Consider the following 24,125-nt stretch of genomic DNA (forward strand, 5'->3'; position numbering starts at 1 on the left):
CGATGGAGTCAATATCATCACTACACCTTTAGATAAATCCCCAAATGAGTATAATTTTCAAAATGGGGTAAATTGAAGGGGGGAATTATGCTCATCTAGCACTTAGGGGCTCTGTATATGGAGTCCATAAACTATCCTAGGAAAATCTGCACTCCATGAGGCAAATAGCGCTCTGGTGGTGGCATTTGAACCAAGGACCCCTGCACTGCTAGGCTGCAGTGCTATCCACTGGGCCACAGTGCCGCCCACACATCTAGATAAATTCCCGGGGGGGTTAAATTACCAAAATTGTTTCACTCATTAGGTGTTTCCACTGTTTAGGCAAACTAGGGGCACTCCAAAACGCAATATAGCATACAGTAATTATTCCAGCAAATTTTGTATTCAAACAGTCAAACTTTGCTCCTTCCCTTCCAAGCCTTGCACCCAAACAGTAGTTTTTTCTCACATACTGTATGGTATATCAGCATGCTCAAGGGAAATTTCGCAACAAATTGTGGGGTAATTTTTTCTTGTTACCTTTGCAAATATAAAAAAATTGGGTCTAAAGTAAAATTTTTGTGACAAAAAGTTAAAATGTTCATTTTTTTCTTCCATATTCCAAAAATTCCTGTAAAACACCTAAAGAGTTACTACATTTCCTTAATGTGACTGTGAACCCTTTGAGGGGGGGCAGTTTTTAGCATGGTGTCACTTATGGGTATTTTCTGTCATATAGGCCCCTCAAAGTAGCTTTAAATTTAAAGTGGTATCTAAAAAAGTGGTTTTGAAAATTTAGTTGGAAATGAGAAATCGCTGGTGAATTTTAAACCTTATAACTTTGTAACAAAAAATATATATTCAAAATTGTGTTGATGTATATTAGAGATGTGAGATATGTTATTTATGAACTATTGTGTGACATAACTCTGATTTAATGGCATAAAAATTAAAAGTTTGAAAATTGCTAAATTTTTAAAATTTTGTCCAAATTTTCATTTTTATCACAAACAAATGCAAATCATATGGAATGCATTTTACCACTCTTGTGAAGTACAATATGTTGCAAAAAAACTCTCAGAATCATTGGAATCAATTGAAGCATTCCAGAGATATTATCACATAAAATGATACTAGTCAGACTGTTCATGACTCCACCTTAACCCCTTTCTGCCATGTGACGTACTATCCCGTCCATGTGCCTTGAGACTTAATTCCCAGGGATGGGAAAGTACGTCACAGCGATCAGTGGCGCTCACAGAGTGAGTGCCGCTGATCACAGCCGGGTGTCAGCTGATTGTGCCATGTGTCAGCTGTGATAATGTGTCAGGGGAGGTCACGGACCGCCCCCGACACATTAACCCCTGGCACACCACGATCAAACATGATCGCGGTGTACTGGGGGTTAAAGGGAAGCATCGGCAGGGCATCGGCCCCCCCACAGCAGCGCAATGTGCAGCGCTGCTGCGGAGGGCCCCTTCCCTGCAGGTCCCCAGATCCAATATGGCGACGGGGACCTTCGGGGGTCTGCAGGGAGCTGGTTTCCTCAGTGCCTGCAAAGCGCAGGCAAGGAGGAAGTCTGCTTCAATGCCTGTGACAGATTGCAGATCAGCGACCTGTCACATGACAGTTATGTCCCCCTGACACAATGTAATAAAGTTAAAAAAAAAGTGTAAAAAGAATTAAAAAAAAAAAAAAATCGCTAAGTAAATTAAGAAAAAAAATATTCCCTAATAAATTCATTTTTTGGAAATAAAAAAAAACAATAAAAGAACACGTATTTGGTATCACCACGTCCGTAAGGACACGCCCTATAAAACTGTCCCATTAGTTAACTGCTTTAGTGAACCACTTAAAAAATAAAAAAAAGAAGCAAAAAATAATGATTTATTTTCATACCGCCGAACAAAAAGACGCATATAAATATCCATGGCACCGCTGAAAACATCATATTGTCCCACAAAAAACGAACCATGACACAGCATCATCAGCGAAGAAATAAAAAAGTTATAGCTCAGGCTGGTTTCACATTAGCGCTTTTTAAGCGCACGCACGGCCGGGGGTGGCTCCGCCCCCGAGCCGGCTCTCTGCCCGGCGTGCCCGCCCCTTGCTTGTAGCGCCGCCTCCTAGCGGACAGCGGCGCCTGCGATCGGCGCACCCTATCTTTAGCATAGGGTGCGCAGATCGTGCGCAGGCCGTGCGCTAGTTGCGCTTTGACCTGCGCTGCGCACTTTTGACGGTGCGCCGTGCGCGCCAAAATCCGAAAAGTTCGATTTTGGCGCGCACGGCGCACCGTCAAAAGTGCGCAGCACAGGTCAAAGCGCAACTAGCGCACGGCCTGCGCACGATCTGCGCACCCTATGCTAAAGATAGGGTGCGCCGATCGCAGGCGCCGCTGTCCGCTAGGAGGCGGCGCTACAAGCAAGGGGCGGGCACGCCGGGCAGAGAGCCGGCTCGGGGGCGGAGCTACCCCCGGCCGTGCGTGCGCTTAAAAAGCGCTAATGTGAAACCAGCCTAACAGAATAAAGCGATACAAAAATATTTTTTATATAAAATTATTTTTATTGCATAAAAGCACCAAAACATAAAAAAGACATAAATGAGGAATTGCTGTAACCATACTGACCCGAGGAATATAACCGCTTTATCATCAATTTTACCACACGCGGAACAGTGTAAACGCACCCCCAAAAAGAAATTCATGAAACGCTGGTTTTTGTTCATTCTACGTCCCAAAAATGGGAATAAAAAGCGATCAAAAGATGTCATGTGCCCGAAAATGACACCAATAAAAACGTCAACTTGTACTGCAAAAAATAAGACCTCACATGACTCTGTGGGTCAAAATATGGAAAAATTATAGCTCTCAATATGTGGTGATGCAAAAACTATTTTTACAATAAAAAGCGTCTTTTAGCGTGTGACAGCTGCCAAACATAAAACCCGCTATAAATAGTAAATCAAACCCCTTGCTATCACCCCCTTAGTTAGGGAAAAATAATAAAATTAAAAAAATGTATTTATTTCCATTTTCCCACTAGGGTTAGGGCTAGGGCTAGGGCTAGGGCAAGGGCTAGGGATAGGGTCAGGGCTAGGGCTAGGGCTGAGATTAGGGTTGGAGTTAGAATTTGGGGGTTTCCACTGTTTGGGAACATCAGGTGCTCTCCAAACGCAACATGGCGTCTGATCTCAATTCCAGACAATTTTGCGTTGAAAAAGTCAAATGGTGCTCCTTCCCTTCCAAGCTCTGCCAGGCGCCCAAACAGTGTTTTACCCCTACATATGGGGTATCAGCCTACTCAGGACAAATTGCAAAACAACTTTTGGGGTCCAATTTCTTCTTTTACCCTTAGGAAAATAAAAAATTGGGGGCAAAAATATCATTTTTGTGGAAAAAAAACTTTTTATTTTCACGCCCGGGCATTATAAACTTCTGTGAAGCACTTGGGGGTTCAAAGTGCTCACCACCAGAGTTGAACGGTCAAATTCATAAGTCGCCGACTTTCGCTGAAGTTGGGTTTCATGAAACGAAACCCGACCATAGCGTGAGGTCGGCCATGAGGTCGGTGGCCAGAGCGCCAAAGTCGCATTTCAAATGATGCTTCCAGCACCCTTTTTCAGCCAATGATGGAGGACGCACACTGTGGGCAACGTGATGACATGGGCATCGGTCACCACCATCTTTGAGAAGGGCATGCAAGTGATTGGCTTGCTTTGTGTGGTGTCACAGGGGCTATAAAAGGGCGTGCACGCCGACCGCCATCTTACTTCTGCCGATATTAGCATTAGGGAGAGGTTGCAGCTGCTGATTCTGAAATAGGGAGAGCGTTAGGCAGGGAAGAAGAAGAAAAAAACTGCTTCTGCTGTTAGCGATTTCCACTGTACAACACAACAGTTTGTGTGCAGTGACAGGGGAGGCTATATTTTTTGTGCATCAGCTCTGTTGGTTATTAGGCTGCCTTATAAGGCTCCCTGATAGCTGCATTGCTGTTTGCACACTGCTGTGCAAACTGCTTTTTTAAAAGCAAAAATCATTTTCTTCCTCTTTTCTGCACAGTTACCAAGCATTCATTTTTCATTTTTCCACACTTTTGTGTGCAGCAGTCCTGCTTATTAGGCTGCCTGCTGCCATACTTGGAGTGAGAGCATCATTGTCAGCCTCCTAAAATCTCTAGGGAGCTTCGAATTCTCCCCAATACTATATACACCTTGTACTTTGTCATACACAAGCCAATTTCAGCCAGTTAAATTGAAGTGTAATCTATAGTGGGCCTGGGATAATAGTTCAGCCTCCTAAAATCTCTAGGGAGATTTAAATTCTCCCCAATACTATAAACACCTTGTACCTTGTTTTACAGTACCATATAGCTGGTGGTATTTTGGGTACATTTTTCCAAAAATGAGGAAGTATGGTGGAAGAGGCCGTGGAAGTGGGCGGGGGTTGCCAGCTGGTACTGATGGTGGTGGGGGTGGTGGTGCATCTGCTGGTAGTGGCAAAAGCACAATAGCACCTAAGGCAGGAGGTGTTGAGCCTGTGTCATCATCTGGCTCCACAAGGCCTCGAAGGCTCCCTTTTCTGGGAGTAGGTAAACCGCTTTTAAAGCCGGAGCTTCAGGAACAAATTTTGGCTTACATTGCTGACACAGCCTCCAGCTCTATCGCCTCCTCTTCTGAAGTTTCAAAAAATAAAAGCACTGAGTCGTCAGTGGAGGCTCCTGGTCAGGAACAACACCTTTCCTTGTGTCCTTCACACCTACCAAAATTGAAGGATGCGGCAGGCCACACTACACATTACTCCATGGAGCTCTTTTCACATACCATGCCAGGGTTATTAAGTCAAATCATGAATTCCCCAGTCCAAGATGAATCGGACATGGAGTGCACTGATGCACAGCCACTGCTAGATTTTTCTGCTGCTACATTCAGTCAGAGCACTAAATTGTCCTTGCAGTGTACTGAGCCAGAATCTGACCCTGATGAAACTCAGGTGCCCCTTCCCGCATACTATACCACCTTACACGGTGACACAGAGGAAGCTGCACATGAAATTGAATAGGAGGTGATGGATGACCCAGTTGTTGACCCAGATTGGCATCCATTGGGGGAAGAGGGTGCCGCTGCCAATAGCTCAGAAGAGGAGGAGGAGGATCTGCAGCAGGCATCGATATCGCAACAACTGGTATCTGGCAGGCCCATAGCAGTCCAAAAACGGTTTACAAAAACCCAAAGTGTTGCAGGACAGCTTGGCCAGACAGTCAACTAGCACAGCGTGCAAGGCCTCAAAATAGTCTTCCATAGTAGGAAGAGTGCAGTGTGGCACTTTTTTGAACAAAATCCTAATGAACAGGCAAAGGTTATCTGTAAGAAGTGCGCAAAGACCTTTAGCCGAGGGAAAAATCTGAGAAATTTGAATACCAGTTGCATGCTTAGACATTTAACCACCATGCACTTAGCATGGACGGACTTCTAAATTTCAAGTACCGCATGTGCACCTGCTCCAAATGAGTTACGCTACATCGCTTCACCCACTGTAAGCCCACCGGTTAGCACACCACCAGCAGCAAATGTTGAGGTGTCGTCGCAAGGCCAAAGCAGTCAGGGAATCACAATCTTATTGCTTCAAAAGCCTGAATCTAGGCCATCAGCAAGACCACCAACACCATCACCAACCCTCTCTCAGTCCGCCATGTCCACAGCTAGTTCCATAATATGCAGCTTTCAAGTCCAGCTCACCCTACCAGAGACTCTGAGTAGGACAAGAAAGTACTCATCCTCTCATCCGTGTACACAGTGTTTGAATGCCCACATTGCTTAACTAATCTCGTTAGAGATGATGCCCTACTGGTTGGTTGAAAGCGAAGCTTTCCGCGAACTCATGGCCTACGCAGTACCACGCTATGACCTACCCAGTCGGCACTTCTTTTCTCAAAAAGCCATCCCAGCCCGCCACCTGCATGTGAAAGACCGCATTGTCCATGCACTCAAGCAATCAGTGAGTGGAAAGGTGCACTTCACAACAGATGCATGGTCCAGTAGGCATGGCCAGGGCGGTTACATGTCCATCACTGCTCACTGGGTTAATGTGGTGGATGTATGGTCCACAGGGACAGCGGCGGTGGGACAGTGCTGCCTAGCCCACGGTATAGGAAACAGTTGACTGTAGGTGCCCTCCTCCTCCAGAAGCGAAAGCTCGTCCACAGAGCGCAGTCGCACGAGCACTCCATCCGCAGCTGCCAGTGTTGCACACGAGGTGTCCCACTATCGAACAGCTAGTGGTAAGAGTCAGCAGGCTGTTTTGAAGATGATGTGTTTGAGCGACAACAGACACACCGCGGAGGTACTGGCCGACTACTTTCAGCGACAAACTGAGTCATGGCTGGGCAGTCTACATCTTGAGGCAGGCAAGGTAGTTAGTGATAACGGCCATAATTTTGTGGCAGCCATAGCCCTTTCAAAACTCAGACACATACCTTGCCTGGCTCACACCATGAACCTGGTGGTGCAGTACTTCCTCAATAATTATCCGGAGTTAACAGCCCTGCTCCATAAGGTGCGAAGACTGTGCTCGCACATCCCCGGTTGCCCGTACACTCCAGTCGTATGCAGAAGCTGCAGCAATTGCTCAACCTTCCCAAGCACTGCCTAGTTATCGACGTTGCAACAAGGTGGAACTCCACCCTGCACATGGTTCAGAGGCTGTGCGATCAAAGGCAGGCTGTAATGCATTTGTGAGAGGATACACGGGCAGGCAGTTTGAGAGCAGACATGGAGTTGTCTGGTCTGCAGTGGTCGAAGCTGAAAGACCTCTGTAAAGTCCTTCAGTGTTTTGACGAATGCACACGGCTGGAAAGTGCAGACGATGCCATCATAAGCATGAGCATCCCGCTTATGTGTCTGCTCATGCAAACTTTGATGCACATTAAGGAGAAGGCGTCTGCAGCCGAGGAGGAAGAGGAGGAGGGAAGCCTTGATGACAGTCAGCCATTGTCTGCTCAGGGAACTCTCCTGGACGAGGTGGAGGAAGAAGAGGAAGAGGAGGAGGATGATGATGGGGATGATTATTGAGGGGAGGAGGATGCTTCTCAGGGGGCAAGAGAAAATGTAGGCGTGGCAAGGTCAGGTACAGGGTTTGTGCGTGACTGGAGGGATGTTGATTTGCCAGAAAGTGCTCCTCCACCCAGCAATTGCAGTGCATCATTGACACCTGGAACATTGGCCCACGTGTGTGATTATGCCTTGCAGATCCTAAAAAGGGACCCTCGCATTGCAAAAATGATGAACGATGACGACTACTTTTTGGCCAGCATCCTGGATCCACGATATAAAGGCAAATTCCAAAACATCATGCCACAGGAGAACCTAGAGGTAATATTGGCTAACAAACAAGCAACTCTGGTAAACCATTTGTTTGAGGCATTCCCAGCACACAGCGGCGGTGATGGTTCTCCCACGAGCCGTAGGGGGCAACAAGGAAGAGGTGTTCGTGGTGCACAGAGCTGAAGTGGTGTTGGACACAGGGGTTTCATGACCATGTTGTGGACTGATTTTTCAAGTACCGCTCACACGACTGGTAATAGTGCATCGATTGAAAGTGACAGGAGACAGCCGTTGTCAACTATGTTATAAACTAATTCTCCTCCCATATCGATGTTCTCCCTTACAGGTCATTCCCCTTTGACTACTGGGCCTGTAAACTGGACACCTGGGCTGAATTGGCACAATATGCCTTACAGGAGCTCGCTTGTCCTGCTGCTAGTGTGCTATCCGAAAGAGTCTTCATTGCTGCTGGATCAATCCTGACAGAAAAAAGGACCCGTCTGTCAACCCAAAATGTTGATGATCTAACCTTCATTAAAATGAACCATGCATGGGTTTCAAAGGATTTTGTCCCGCCTTCCCCTGCTGACACGTAGGTTGCCAGAAAAATGGCTCGCTTTTGTCCTCCTCTTCCTCTGACTTTTCCAATTCCTCTATTTCAGCTGCTGAATGTCCAACATCAACATATGCCATATTTTCAACCTCCCTAACTGGGCTGCCTCCCCCCCAGGGCCAGAGTCACCACCTGGCGCACGCACCCGTGTGGGTGCCGTTGCCCTGGACAGGTGGGTGGGCCCACGCTTGGGCGACGGCACTGGCACATAAGACAGTGGAGCTTCATCCATGGGGCCCAGCATATACTGTAGCATTATGTGGAGCTCATCATATACTGTATGGAACATTATATGGGACCAATGATTCTGTACGGAGAAATATATGGACCTCATTACTCTGTATAGCGCACTATGCGGTGGCCATAATACTGTCTGAAGTAATACACTGTCCATTTTTGGAGCTAATGGAGAATTTAAAATGGATATCAGTCATGTGATGTTAGAAGTGAAGTATTTTTCATTGTAATAAACCGCTATTTCTCTGCCGTATCATAGGATCATGAATTGTGGCATGTGTTAAAGAAGCCCATTGACACTCTTTGGCCCTGGGCCCACGAAAATATGGAGCCAGCCCCACCCCCCACAACTTTAGCCAAATAACCCCCAGTTTCAATGCCTAACTATTATTATAAAGTAAATTAAGGTTGACAAGCTTAAGTAATAAGAATTGATGTTTTCGGCTTTAAAATGGGCACTGTAGGTGTGTTTCCTATCCTCCACTCACTGCCGACTTTTCTTCCCCTTTGACTGGCATTGGGTTTCGTGTTTCAGTCGGCCTTCGACTTTTCACGATAATCGGACGATTTCGTTCGACCAGACTTTTGCGAAAGTCGGGTTTCATGAAACCCGACTCGACCCGAAAATAGGCAAAGTCGCTCATCTCTACTCACTACACATCTAGATAAGTTCTGTGGGGGGTCTAGTTTCCAAAATGTGGTCACTTGTGGGGAGTTTCAATAGTTTACGCACATCAGAGGCTCTCCAAACGCAGACCATTCCATCAAACTCTGCATTCCAAAACGTCACTACTTCCCTTCCGAGCCCTGACGTGTGCCCATACAGAAGTTTTCTCCCACATGTGGGGTATCCGCGTACTCAGGACAAATTGGACAACAACGTTTGTGGTCCAATTTCTCCTGGTACCCTTGGGAAAATAAAAAAATTGGGGACTAAAGATCATGTTTGTGGAAAAAATACGATTTTTTTATTTTCACGCCTGGGCATTATAAACTTCTGTGAAGCACTGGGGGGTTCAAAGTGCTCACCACACATCTAGATAAGTTCCTTGGGGGTGTCTTGTTTCCAAAATGGTGTCATTTGTTGGGGGTTTTCACTGTTTTGGTACATCAGGGGCTTTACAAACGCGACATGGTGTCCGATCTCAATTCCAGCCAAAAAAGTCAAATGGCGCTGCTTCCATTCCAAGCTCTGCCATGCACCCAAATGGTCATTTACACCCACATATGGGGTATCAGCATACTCAGGACAAATTACACAATAATTTTTAGAGCCCTGTTACCCTTGGGAAAATAAAAATTGGGGGTGAAAAGATCATTTTTGTTGAAAATATATGATTTTTTAATTGTACCGTTTTACGTTATAAACTTCTGTGAAGCCCTTGTGGGTTCAAACTTCTCACCACATAAGATAAGTTCCTTAGGGGTTCTAGTTTCCAAAATTGGGTCACTTGTGGGGGGTTTCCACTGTTTAGGTACATCAGTGGCTCTCCAAACATGACATGTCGCCCGATCTGAATTCCAGACAATTTTGCATTGAAAAAGCCAAACGGCGCTCCTTCCCTTCTGAGCTCTGCCATGCGCCGAAACAGTGGTTTCCCCCCACATATCAGGTATCAGTGTACTCAGGACAAATTGCACAATAACTTTTGCAGTCCAATTTCTCCTTTTACCCTTGGTAAAATAAAAAAAATTGAACCTGAATTATTTTTTTTGTGAAAAAAATTTAAATGTTCATTTTTTTTTAAATATTCAAAAAATTCCTCTTGAATGTGGTTTTTAGCACCTTAAGGGGTGCAGTTTTTAGAATGGCATCACTTTTGGGTATTTTCTATCATATAGACCCCTGAAAGTGTCTTCAAATGTGATGTGGTCCTTAAAAATAAAATGTTGCAAAAATAAGAAATCGCTGGTCAACTTTTAACCAAAAAAAATTTTGGTTCCAAAATTGTGCTGATGTAAAGTAAACTTGTGGGAAATGTTATTTATTAAGTTTTTTGTGTGCCGTATCTCTGTGATTTAAAAGGCATAAAAATTCAAATTTGGAAAATTGTGAAATTTTCAAAATTTTTGCCAAATTTCCATTTTTTTCACAAATAAACAAGTTATTTGAATGAAATTTTACCACTAACATGAAGTACAATATGTCATGAGAAAACAATGTCAGAATCACCAGGATCCATGGAAGCGTTTCAGAGTTATTACCTCATAAAGGGACAGTGGTCAGAATTGTAAAAATTGGCCCGGTCATGAACGTGCAAACCACCCTTGGGGGTTAAAGGGTTAAAGGGAAGGTGCCATCAAAATAATTTTTTTTCACCAATTGAAAAAATGTAAAGAATTAATGTTTACATTTTCTTTAAAAATATTATCATTTGTTTATAGTTTAGTAAAATAAGAAAAATAATTTTAAAAGGTTTGGCATTTACACTTTTAAACACTAGTGAACAAATAGCTCACATTACTGCCCTGCAGTAATTATGGGCTGAGTCTGCTGACATGGGTGTGGTGTCACTCCTCTCCTCCCCTTCTGGGTATTTGCTAAGGGATAAGAGAGGATGACATTTAGGAGCACAGAGAGCAGCCATTTTGTTGGTGACTGCAAAATTATTCTGACAAGTAGACAGTCACCGAGGATGGCAGGCAGCAAGGATTCTGGGAGATATATGGTGGAGAAAGCAGGGTGACAGCAGCACAGAGTACTTCAGGAGAACAGTGTGCTGGTCTATGGGGGGCACTCTGTTCGATCTGTGGAGCAGCCAGGGATTGTACATAGAGCACTGTCTTTTATACACCTGGATGGACCATCTTCTTGTCTGCTCCACAGAAATCCAGGAAACATTTCTGCTGATTGATGGCCTGTTCTGATCCAGACTTTGCATGCAAAAGCCCCATTCTCTTCTTTGTATCCTGTCCTGGTGATGTGTGAAAGCGAGGCATAAGGCGTAGTCCAGGGTGACACTGGGAAGCAGGCTGGGGGGAAATGTAGCCACATAGTAACGATAAAAATGAAACCCCTCTCTTCAGCTGCCTCACCAACCATCCTCTGACTGCAGCTAACTGGAGGTCATGCTGTCCCCTCTATTACCTCAGACCCGTGTAGGTGCTCAGCCATAATACCGCCATATAGTTCACACACAATACCGTTATATAGTTCAGACACATTACCACCATATAGATCACACATAATACCGCCATATAGTTCACACATAAAACTGCTATATAGTTCACACATAATACCGCCATATGGATTAGATACACGGGTCAGCAGACAGTATCACACAGGAGAGGATTAGATGCATGGCTCAGCAGATGGTATTACACAGGATAGGATTAGATACACAGCTCAACAGATAGTAACACACAGGATAGGATTAGATACACGGCTTAGCAGACAGCATAAGATTAGATATACAGCTCAGCAGTCAGTATCACACAGGATAGGATTAGATACACAGCTCAGCAGACAGTATCACACAGGATAGGATTAGATACATGGCTCAGCAGACAGTATCACACAGGATAGGATTAGATACATGGCTCATCAGACATTATCACAAAGGATAGGATTAGATACACTGCTCAGCAGACAGTATCACACAGGATAGGATTAGATACACGGCTCAGCAGACAGTATCACACAGGAGAGGATTAGATACATAGCTCAGCAGACAGTATCACACAGGATAGGATTAGATACATGGCTCAGCAGTCAGTATCACACAGGAGAGGATTAGATACACAGCTCAGCAGACAGTATCACACAGGATATGATTAGATACATGGCTCAGCAGACAGTATCACACAGGAGAGGATTAGATGCATAGCTCAGCAGATGGTATTACACATGATAGGATTAGATACATGGCTCAGCAGACAGCATAGGATTAGATATACGGCTCAGCAGTCAGTATCACACAGGATAGGATTAGATACATGGCTCAGCAGTCAGTATCACACAGGATAGGATTAGATACACAGCTCAGCAGACAGTATCACACAGGATAGGATTAGATACATGGCTCAGCAGACAGTATCACACAGGAGAGGATTAGATGCATGGCTCAGCAGATGGTATTACACAGGATAGGATTAGATACACGGCTCAGCAGACAGCATAGGATTATATATACGGCTCAGCAGTCAGTATCACACAGGATAAGATTAGATACACAGCTCAGCAGACAGTATCACACAGGATAGGATTAGATACACAGCTCAGCAGACAGTATCACACAGGAGAGGATTAGATACACAGCTCAGCAGTCAGTATCACACAGGATAGGATTAGATACACAGCTCAGCAGTCAGATCACACAGAATAGGAATAGATACACAGCTCAGCAGTCAGTATCACACAGGATAGGATTAGATACACGGCTCAGCAGAATCACACAGAATAGGATTAGATAAACAGCTCAGCAGACAGTATCACACAGGAGAGGATTAGATGCACAGCTCAGCAGACAGTATCACACAGGATAGGATTAGATACACAGCTCAGCACACAGTATCACACAGGATAGGATTGGATATACGGCTCAGCAGACAGTATCACACAGGAGAGGATTAGATGCACAGCTCAGCAGACAGTATCACACAGGAGAGGATTAGATACATGGCTCAGGATCTCATCACCTGTAATGTGCCCCAGTGAGCAGCGACCCCGGCTGTGCAGAGAGCTGCTGATGCATTGTAACACAAGCGACGTACCTCACCGCTCCACTGCCAACTCTGATCCTCTCTCCCCACTGCCTCCAGTCCTGCCACATCTCTCCAGTCTCCTACATTGTGCAGCTCACATTGAGCCCAGCCATTATAGGGAGAAAGTGGAGCTCACAGATACACTGTGGGCTCCAGAAAGATGGCACCGATCTCCTACCTCTGCTTTGATCTTGACAGCCCAGGGGGTGTGCCTAGATCACAGCAGGGAGCAGCTCAATGCTAGGTATAGGGTCGGCAGGTGACTGCTGTCTCCTATGCCCAGGGCAGCCATATTTGCAGAGTGCAAGTGTATCTCACACTCCTGCAAAGAAAAATGGCAGCGCCCAGTGGCTGCAAAAATGATTAATAATAAAAAATATTAAAGTTAAAAAAATTAATTTTGTATTAAAAATAATTGTTTATATAAGCAATCATTTTTAATACAAAAGACAAATTGCAGCACCATCCTTTTTAGAAAGAGACTGGCCAAAATGGCCTGTATGTCAGAGTTCCATAATAAAATCATTGCTGAGCAATAAGCACATAAAGGCTCATCTCTGTTTTGCCAGAAAACATCTTGATGATCCCCAAGACTTTTGGGAGAATACTCTGGACTGATGAGACAAAAGTTTACCTTTTTGGAAGGTGTATGTCCCATTACATCTGGAGTAGAAGTAACACAAAATTTACAAAAGGAACATCATACCAACTGTGAAATATGGTGGTAGTGTGATGGTCTGGGGCTTTTTTCTTGCTTCTGAAAAGGGAAGACTTGCTGTGGTAAACAAAACCATAAATTCTGCTGCCTACCAACAAGTCCTGAAGGAGAATGTCCGGCCATCTGTTTATGACCTGAAGCTGAAGCGAACTTGGGTTTTACAGTGGGACAATAATTCAAAACACCCCATAAAGTCCATCTCAGAATGGCAAAAGATAAACAAAATTGAGACTTTGTAAAGGCCTATTCAAATTCATGACCTTAATCCAATTGAAATGCTGTGGCATGACCTTAAAAAGGAAGTTTATGCTTGAAAACCCTCCAATGTGTCTGAATTACAACAATTTTGCAAAGATGAGTGGGCCAAAATTCCTCCAGAGCAATGTAGAAGATTCATTTGTGTGTTGCTGCAAATGCTTTACTGCAGTTTTTGCATTTAATGATGGACCAACCAGCTATTAGGTTTAGGAAGCAATTAATTTTTACACCTGAAGGTTTGAATTTGTTTTTCCATTAATAATAAAGACCTTCATTTAAAAATCGCATTTGAGATTACTTGTGTTATCTTTGTCAAAGCATGCAAAAGAATAGGAAAACAGAAAGGGGGCAAACACTTCAACACAACTTTAAATAAAAATAACTTTTCAAAAATATAGCTTTTCATCATATTGACATGCAAAATACAGAATAAAGAGTGATCAAGAATGTTTTCGGGCAGCACGGTGGCTCAGTGGATAGCACTGCAGACTCGCTGGAGTCCTGAGTTCGAATACCACCAAGGACAATATCTGCAAGGAGTTTGTATGTTCTCCCCGTGTTTGCGTGGGTTTCCTCCGGGCACTCAGGTTTCCTCCCACCTTCCACAGACATACTGATAGGGAATTTAGATTGTGAGCCCCATCGGGGACAGTGATGATAATGTGTGTAAACTGTAAAGCGCTGCTAAATATGTTAGCACTATATAAAAAAATCAAGATTATTATTATTATTTTCACACTGCTGACTCATGACACATTTTGCCTCAATGCAATTGTAAAAGGAGGCTCATCACCTATTGTGATTCCAAAAACTGAGCGCACCCCACTGTCCCCACATCCACACCACACTTTACGCTACCAACCCTCGCTGCTTTACCAGGCTAGAGAGGTACCTTTACTAGACAATACACTAGTCCACATGCATTTAGCCTTCGCAAACTCATGAATGGTTCTCTACTTGCACTCTGGTTGAAAGGTGACAACACCAAGCTGTGTTTTATTCTCAAAACTGTGGGTATGTTAAAGCAATTTGAGACAAATTCATTATGTTTTCGTTTAATATACGAAAATAGTACAGTGCTTGAAAATGAAGCAAAATGTAGAATAATAAATGGACACACATACTTGCAAAAAAAAGATGAAAGGGATAAAATAGAGCTGCATATCATGAATTGCATCTGTGAGTGCTTGTTGTGGAGGAGAACGTCATGGGGAATATATGGAGTGATCTGTAAAACATAATGGTTCTTCTTGGGTCTGAAAGTTTTTATTAGATTACATTTATGAAGAGTCTCTCCAGACCCCTCACTCCTCGCTCCCCTGGGCAAAGAGGAGGATGGCCATCTACCACACTTTTGCAATTTTACCCACAGATGTGAATAGCATACTGGATCATGAGTAAGGGAATACTTTGCTAACATAAATGACTTCAAGTCTCCAGTTCCAAATGAATTACATTTTAGTGTACTGAAGGAGGGGAAATTATTGAACCAATCTCTATAATCTTTGAAAATTCTTGGAAAACAGGAGAATTCCCAGAAGACTCGAGAAGAGCAAATGTTGTCCCTATCTTCAAAAAGGAGAAGGAGGTGGACCCAGGCAACTATAGGCCGGTGAGTCTGACTTCAATACCAGAAAAAATCTTTGAACAAATTATTGAACATGTATGTAAGTACTTGGATGACTAATCTGTCATGTCTGATTAACTTAATTTCCTTATATGACAGAATTACTGACTGAGTGGATCAGAGAAATGCAGAAGATATAGTATATCTTGACTCCAGCAAAGCATTTGACAAAGTATCTCATACTACCCTTACTGAAAACATGACCAAGTATGGAATGGATAAGGCAACTGTTAGGTGGATCTGTAAATGGCTTAGTGGTCAAACCTAAAGAATGGTCATAAATGGCTGCACATCCAGTTGTAAAAATGTCTTAAAGAGAACCTGTCACCCCCCCAGGCGTTTTTATGTAAAAGAGCCACCTTGTGCAGCACTAATGCTGCATTCTGACAAGGTGGCTCTTTTATTTAGTGTCCCTTCCACCGCATAAATAATCGTTTTTAAAATTGGTAAAAAATACCTGAATTTTGACCGGGGGGCAGGTCTTTTCCCCTCTGACACAGACGCCTCACATCCATCACTCATTTCTTCCATGAGTCTTTGCTCCGACTACTTAGCGTTCTTTTGAAATCCTGGCGCCTGCGCAGTACTATATTTTCTTGGGCATGTGCAGTTAGCGCTGCCCATACTGTCACATCACATCCTGGCCTTCCTATCATGCCTAAATAAAAGAGCCACCTTGACACAATGCAGCATTAGTGCTGCACAAGTTGGCTCTTTTACTTAAAAACACCTGTGGGGGGTGACAGGTTCCCTTTAAGTGGAACACCATAGGCATCTGTCCTGGGCCCTGTTGTTCAACATCTTTATGAATGATTTAGACAAAGCAATTGAAGGTAAACGGATTAAATTTGCTAGTGACACAAAGCTAGGAGGGATAGCTAATCCTAGTGGAGAGAGACGATTTTAAAATATCTAAGCAAAATGGAAATGTGGTGGCAACTAACAGAATGGTTTTTAACATATAGAATTCCAAAGTCCTACATCTGGGCAAGAAAAATGAAAAAGCATATGCAGAATGGGAAGAATAGGGATAAGCAACACCACTTGTGAAAAAGTTTTGGCTATACTAATAGATCACAGACTGAACAAGAGTGAACAGTGTGATGCAGCAGCAAAAAGGCAAATACAATTCTGGGTTGCATTAACAGAAGCATGCAGTCTAAATTACATGAAGTTATTATCCCCCTCTACTCCTCTTTGGTCAGACCTCATCTGGAATACTGTGTCCAGTTCTGGGCACCCTTTTGTAAAAAAAGACATGAACAAACTGGAGCTGCTAGTGATCAGCGAGCACTAAAATGCTTGGGAGCTCGTTGCTTGGGTCGAGCAAATTGGAATACTCAAGTACTCAGACAGAACAACGAGCCCAATGTAATTCTATGGGAGACCCGAGCATTTTTACCACATCACCCCCGGGAGTCCTTTTAAGGTCTAAAAACATCTGAAAATGATGGAAACACTGTTCAAATGACACGGGGACATTATGGGGATCACCCCTGGAAGCTTTTCAGACTCCTAGTTCACAGCTTTAACCAATGTTGTCAGTTTCATGCCATTTTTACCGGTGCACCAAAAAACATACCAAAACGAAACCAAAATGGATTTTGCTGGGAAATATGTTAAGGTACATCCGATCTACGTTAATGACTTGTATATAATGCAAAATAAATAAACCCAGACCAAAATGTTCCTCCACCACTTGGGCTGTGTTCAGATGCAGCGTTTTTGAAGCAGTTTTCAACTTTAACATTGATTTCAACCAATACATATGCATTGACTGGGAATTATCATTGTAACATTTAACAACCCTAGCTGGCCAGATAGTGTGTGACACATAAGCAGACCCATCTTGTTTCATTTATGAAGGAGGGACTCTTAAAGTCACAGAGCCTATTTTTCCAGGGCATCAGGTGGCATTAATCTTCTTAAAGGGCCATTATTAAATAGTGGGTCTCCTAAACTGTTATTGCCTATGCAGTGAGTGGATGGGCCACCAAGAATTATGACACACCCCAATACCTCTTTCACGAGAGGTCTAGGAGGGCTTCCCAAAAAAATGTTGCATTGAATGCAAGGCCTGGCTTGCCCCAAAGTTACATGCACCCCAATAAGCTTTTCAAGCCACGTACTGGATGGCCACCGGAAAATCCACTTCACATTATTCATTTTGTAATCCCAAACTCTTTTCTTATGCATTGACTGCAAGGCATGCCCTGCTGCCAAGTCATATTCACCCCAATATGCCTTTGAACCCAGGTACTGGATGGGCCCAGGAAAATCCACTTAATGCATAAGAAAACAGAATGGGAGTACAAAATGAATAACATGGACTGAAAGGCCTGCCCTGCTACCAAATCATATGCACCGCAATAACCCTAATTCCCCCTTGGAAGAAACATGGAGGAGGGCCTCCTAACAAAAAATGTCCCATTAAAAAGGATAGGGTCTCATAGACTTGGAATGCCCATACACTTAGTATATGGGCTGTCAAACATTTCCTCTGTGGGGTACACCTCAATCTTTATCAGAACAAGTATTTTACACACAGCATAACCACCCACCCTTGTTCGGAATTCGACACTTGCTATAGCAGCACGGAACACATTAACCCTGTTGCTCTAGTGGGGGTGGATGATGAGGCATGGAGGAAGGCCTGATTAAAAGATAGGCCCAATTTCTAGCGGTTCTCATAGACTTGGAATGCCCATACACTTAGTGTATGGGCTGTCAAACATTTCCCATGTGGGGTACACCTCAACCTTTTTCAGAACAAGTATTTTATGCACAGCATAACCACCCACCCTTGTTCAGAATTTGAGACTGGCTATAGCAGCATGGAACACATTAACCCTGTTGCTCTAGTTGGGGTGGATGATGAGGCGTGGAGGAAGGCCTGATTAAAAAATAGGCCTAATTTCTAGGAGCGGGTCTCATAGACTTGGAATGCCCATACACTTAGAGTATGGGCTGTCAAACATTTCCCCTGTGGGGTACACCTCAACCATTTTCAGAACAAAATGAGAAACTGGATGTGAGCTGAAAAAGTAAATTAATGTGTACGCAAATTGTAAATGCATATGAACACATGACCTTTACACAGAGAAAACCAAAACAAATATCCTAAAATAAAAAAGTAAAAAATTGCAAAAATTGCATGAAGGTAGTAATAATAATAAGGGTATTTAGAAAACATAATTTTGATGAAAATAATGTACAAGCCATACCGCCACATCACGGCAACACTTGTGGGACAGTCCTAATTCTTGTATTTAAAACCTTCTACTTGTCAAGTGAATCATAGAATCATAGAATCGAAGTGTTGGAAGGGACCTCCTGGGCCATCTGGTCCAACCACCTGCTCAAAGCAACATTTGCTAAATCATCCCAGACAGATGTCTGTTCAGCCTCTGTTTGAAGACTTCTATTGAAGGAGTACTCACCTCCTCTCGTGGAAGCCTGTTCCACTCATTGATCACTCTAACTGTCAAAAAGTTTTCTATAATATCTAATCTGTGTCTCCTGCCATTCAGTTTCATTCCATTGCTTCTAGTCTTTCCTTGTGCAAATGAGAATAAAGATGATCCTTCTACAATGTGATAGCCCTTGAGATATTTGTAGACAGCTATTAAGTCTCCTCTCAGTCTTCTCTTTTGCAAGCTAAACAATCCCAAAATCCTGCAACCTTTCCTCATAAGACAGGGTTTGCAGACCGGTCACCATTCTGGTTGTTCTTCTCTGAACTTGCTCCAGTTTGTTGATGTCTTTTTTAAAATGTGGCACCCAAAACTGGACACAGTATTCCAGATGAGGTCTGACCAAAGAGGAGTAGAGGGCAATAATGACTTCATTTGATCTAGACTGTATGCTTCTGTTAATACATCCTAGAATTGCATTTGCGTTTTTTTGCTGCTGCATCACACTCATTGACTCATATTCAGTCTGTGATCTATTACTATACCCAAGTCTTTTTCACATGTGCTGTTGTTTAGCCCTGTTCCTCTCATTCTGTATATGCTTTTTTCATTTTTATTGACCAGATGTAGTACTTTGCATTTTTCCTGTTTTCAGTTTACCCTCAATTCCTTCATCTAAATCGTTGATAAAGATGTTGAACAATACAGGGCCCAGGACAGAGCCATGTGGTACCCCACTTGAGACATTCTTCCAACTGGATGTGCAGCCATTTACAACCACTCTTTGGGTCCGATCACTAAGCCAGTTATGAATCCACTTAACAGTTGCCTTGTCCATTCCATACTTAGACATTTTTTCAATAAGGATTGTGTGAGATACTTTGTCAAATGCTTTGCTGAAGTCAAGATATACTATATCTACAGAATTTCCTGATCCACCCAATCAGTGATTCTGTCATAGAAGGAAATTAAGTTAGTCTGACTTAGTTACAAACCCATGCTGACTCTGTTTAACTACTTCATTCATATCCAGGTACTTTAATACATGTTGTTTAATAATTTGTTCAAAGATCTTTCCTGGTATAGAAGTCAGACTCACCGGCCAATAGTTGCCTGGGTCCACCTTCTTCCCCTTTTTGAAGATAGGAACAACATTTGCTCTTCTCCAGTCTTCTGGGACTTCTCCTGTTCTCCAAGAATTTTCAAAGATTATGGAGAGGGGTTCAAAAATTTCTTCTGCTATGTCCTTCAGTACTCTGGGGTGTAATTCATCTGGACCTGGAGACTTGAATTCATTTAAGTTAGCTAAGTGTTTCCTCATTATCTTTCTGTTTATAGATGTCCTTGATTCTTCTATTCCCTTAATAGGACAGTGAAGAACAGTTGATGTTACATTTCCTTTCTGAGAGAAAATAGTTACAAAATAGGAATTTAAAAGTTTGGCCTTCTCAACATCCTGTCTTACCATTTCATCATTTTCATCCTGTAAAAATCCTATTGCATCTTTGACTTTTCTTTTACTTTTGACATATCCCCAAAATCCTTTATTATTGCTTTTGACGTCTCTTGCAAGCCTCAATTCATTGTCAGCCCTAAATAGTCTGATTTGTGCCCTGCAAGTTCTGCAGACAGCATTATATTCTTCTTTAGATATGCCTCCCGCTTTCCATTTTATAAACATTTCTTTCTTCCTTTTTAGCATGTGCTTAAGTTCTGTGTTCATCCATCCTGGTTTCCTTAAATGCTTGCTATTCTTCCCTCTTTTCGGAATTGTTAACAATTGTGCTTTGAGATAAAAAGTGCAATAAAATAATGAAAAAATAATGCATATGATAAATACGTTAAATACATACATACATTCAGCACATAAACGCATGTTCACAATTGTATGCTTTATGGCCAATGTGAACATGCGTTTATGTGCTGCATGTATACCAACTTAAACCAAACTCAATTTTTGTTTTTTTCTTTGTATTTTTGCATTCTGTGCAAGCTGGGGTGTGGCCTCCCTCTCCTGAGCTGGAAATTGTATTTAACGGCTTCCCCTGACTGGTGTCCACTGGTTGGGACCCGGTCCTTTTGTCTGCCCTTATTCACACACTGATGTCAACTTTGACACATGATAAGGTTTTTAATATTAGACAGTGTAGTACCACCCCGATCAGTCACCATGTCGATTGTGGGACAACTTTTATGCTATATTTGATCAAATACAGTATTAACACCTTAACCCCCAAGGGTGGTTTGTGCGTTAATGAATGGGCCAATTTTTACAATTATGATCACTGTCCCTAAATGAGGTAATAACTCCGGAACGCTTCCATGGATCCTGGTGATTCTGACAATGTTTTTTTCGAGACTTATTATATTTCACGACAGAGGTAAAATTTCATTGATATAACTTGTGTTTATTTGTGAAAAAATGGAAATTAGGCAAAATTTTTGAAAATTTTGCAATTTTCCAACTTTGAATTTTCATATCCTGAAATCACAGTGATATGGCACACAAAATACTTACTAAATAACATTTCCCACATGTCTACTTTACATGCGCACAATTTTGGAACCAAATTTTTTGTTAGGAAATTTTAAGGGTTAAAAGTTGACCAGTGATTTCTCATTTTAACAACACCATTTTCTTTTAGGTACCACATCACGTTTGAAGTCACTTTGAGGGGTCTATATGATAGAAAATACCCAAAAGTGACACCATTCTAAAAACTGCACTCCTCAAGGTGCTCAAAACCTCATTCAAGACGTTCATTAACCCTTCAGGTGTTTCACAGAAATTTTTTGAATGTTTAAAAAAATGAACATTTAACTTTTCTTCAGAAAAAAATTATTTCAGGTCCAATTTTTTTTATTTTACCAAGGGTAACAGGAGAATTTGGACCATAAAATTTATTGTGCAATTTGTCTTGAGTACGCTGATATGTGGAGGGATACAAAAAAACCATGGCACTCCAGAGAAAAACAGAGGAGAATTGGTGCTCAAGTAAGGTTTCCAACCCATAGACATATACAAAAATACTTGGTACTCAAAATCAGAGAAGCAATTTTTTTATTGTGCATCCAGACAAAAATAGACTCATATCATATGAACGTTTTCGGTCCAACAACGGACCTTCATCAGAAAGGTCTTTTTGTTTCTTTTAGCGTAAACTATAAGTTACAAAAAAGTAAACAAGAGAACAAAACAATATGACAGAACAATGCTATAGACATATAATACACTTTCACAATAATAAATAATAATCTGACGTCAAAAGCAGGATCTATAGTGAAGGAAAGTGACTGCAGAAATTCATTGCATAAGTGTAGATGCAGTTTTCAGATTTCATCTGTGCCATAAATGAGGGAAACACTCCATCTTGTGGCGCAGATTAATAGATGACATATTTTGCATCTGGGATGGCCCTTTAGAGTCACATCTACTCTTTAATGAACATATCAATAGCATTTGGCCAGAGTTACAATTCTCTATCCAACACAGTTCCACCAGTATTAAGTTCCTGGACACACGTATATGCAAAGGCACTGATGGTATTTTAGCTACTGACCTATGCACCAAGCCTACCAACCGGAATAGTCTCGTGCACTTTGACAGTTGCCATCCACCATCCATAAAGAAAGCAATTCCGAAGTCTCAGTTTAAAATGATTTTTTTTGCCCCCAATTTTTTTATTTTTCCAAGGGTAACAGGAGAAATTGGACCCCAAAATTTGTTGTGCTATTTGTCCTGAGTAGGCTGATACCCCATATATGGGGATAAACTACTGTTTGGGCTCATGGCAGAGCTCGGAAGGGAAGGAGACTTTCAATGCAGAATTGGCTGGAATTGAGATCAGATGCCATGTTGTGTTTGGAGAGCCCCTGATGTACTTGAACAGTGGAAACCCCCCCAATTCTAATTCCAACCCTAACCCTAATCCCAACCCTAACCCTAGCCCTAACCCTAACCCTAATGGGAAAATGGCAATAAATACATTTTTTTAATTTTATTATTTTTCCATACTAAGAGGGTGATAAAGGGGGGTTTGATTTACTATTTATAGCGGGTTTTTATGTTTGGCAGCTGTCACATGATAAAAGACGCTTTTTATTGCAAAAATATTTTTTGCATCACCACATTTTGAGAGCTATAATTTTTCCATATTTTGGCCCACAGAGTCATATGAGGTCATATTTTTTGTGGGACAAGTTGACATTTTTATTGGTACCATTTTCGGGCATGTGACATTTTTTGTTCGCTTTTTATTACGATACTAGCTGAAGAGCCCGGCGCTGCCCGGGCATAGTAACTAACTGTGGTTAGTTATAACAAATTATAATTATCCTCTATCCCATAGTCCCATGCCCATATACCCATCACACATATCCTCCATCCCATAGTCCCGTGCCCATATACCCATCATACATATCCACCATCCAATAGTCCTGTGCCCATATACCCATCACACGTCCTCCATCCCATAGTCCCGTGCCCATATACCCATCATACATATCCATCATCCCAAAGTCCCATGCCCATATACCCATCATACATATTCGCCATCCCATAGTTGAGTGCCCATATACCCATCACACATCATTCATCTCATAGTCCCATGCCCATATATCCATCACACATATCCTCCATCCCATAGTCCCGTGCCCATATACCCATCATACATATCCACCATCCCATAGTCCTGTGCCCATAAACCCATCATACATATCCTCCATCCCATAGTCCAGTGCCCATATACCCATCACACGTCCTCCATCCCATAGTCCCGTGCCCATATACCCATCATAAATATTCTCCGTCCCATAGTCCCGTGCCCATATACTCATCATACATATCCTCCATCCCATAGTCCAGTGCCCATATACCCATCACACATCCTCCATCCCATAGTCCACCATTATGACATCATAATTGAGCGGCGGGGCTTGATGACATCAGCGTTGCCATGGCAACCATTGTGACATCATAATGAGGGTCGGGGCTTCATACGCACACACTGTTTCCCCATTATGTAGATAGGGGCATTATGACATCATAATGAGGGGCGGGGCTTGACGCGCATACACTTCTTCCCAGTATGTAGATAGGGGCAAAATTGTTTGGTGAATTGGAACGCGCGGGGTTAAAATTTCGCCTCACAACATAGCTTAGGACGCTCTTGGGGTCCAGACGTGTGACTGTGCCAAATTTTGTGGCTGTAGCTGCGACAGTGCGGATGCCTATCCCGGACATACACACACACACATACA

Source organism: Dendrobates tinctorius, unplaced genomic scaffold (genome assembly GCF_039654945.1).
Source record: "Dendrobates tinctorius isolate UK_male_01 unplaced genomic scaffold, ASM3965494v1 ptg000064l, whole genome shotgun sequence".
NCBI lineage: Eukaryota > Metazoa > Chordata > Amphibia > Anura > Dendrobatidae > Dendrobates > Dendrobates tinctorius.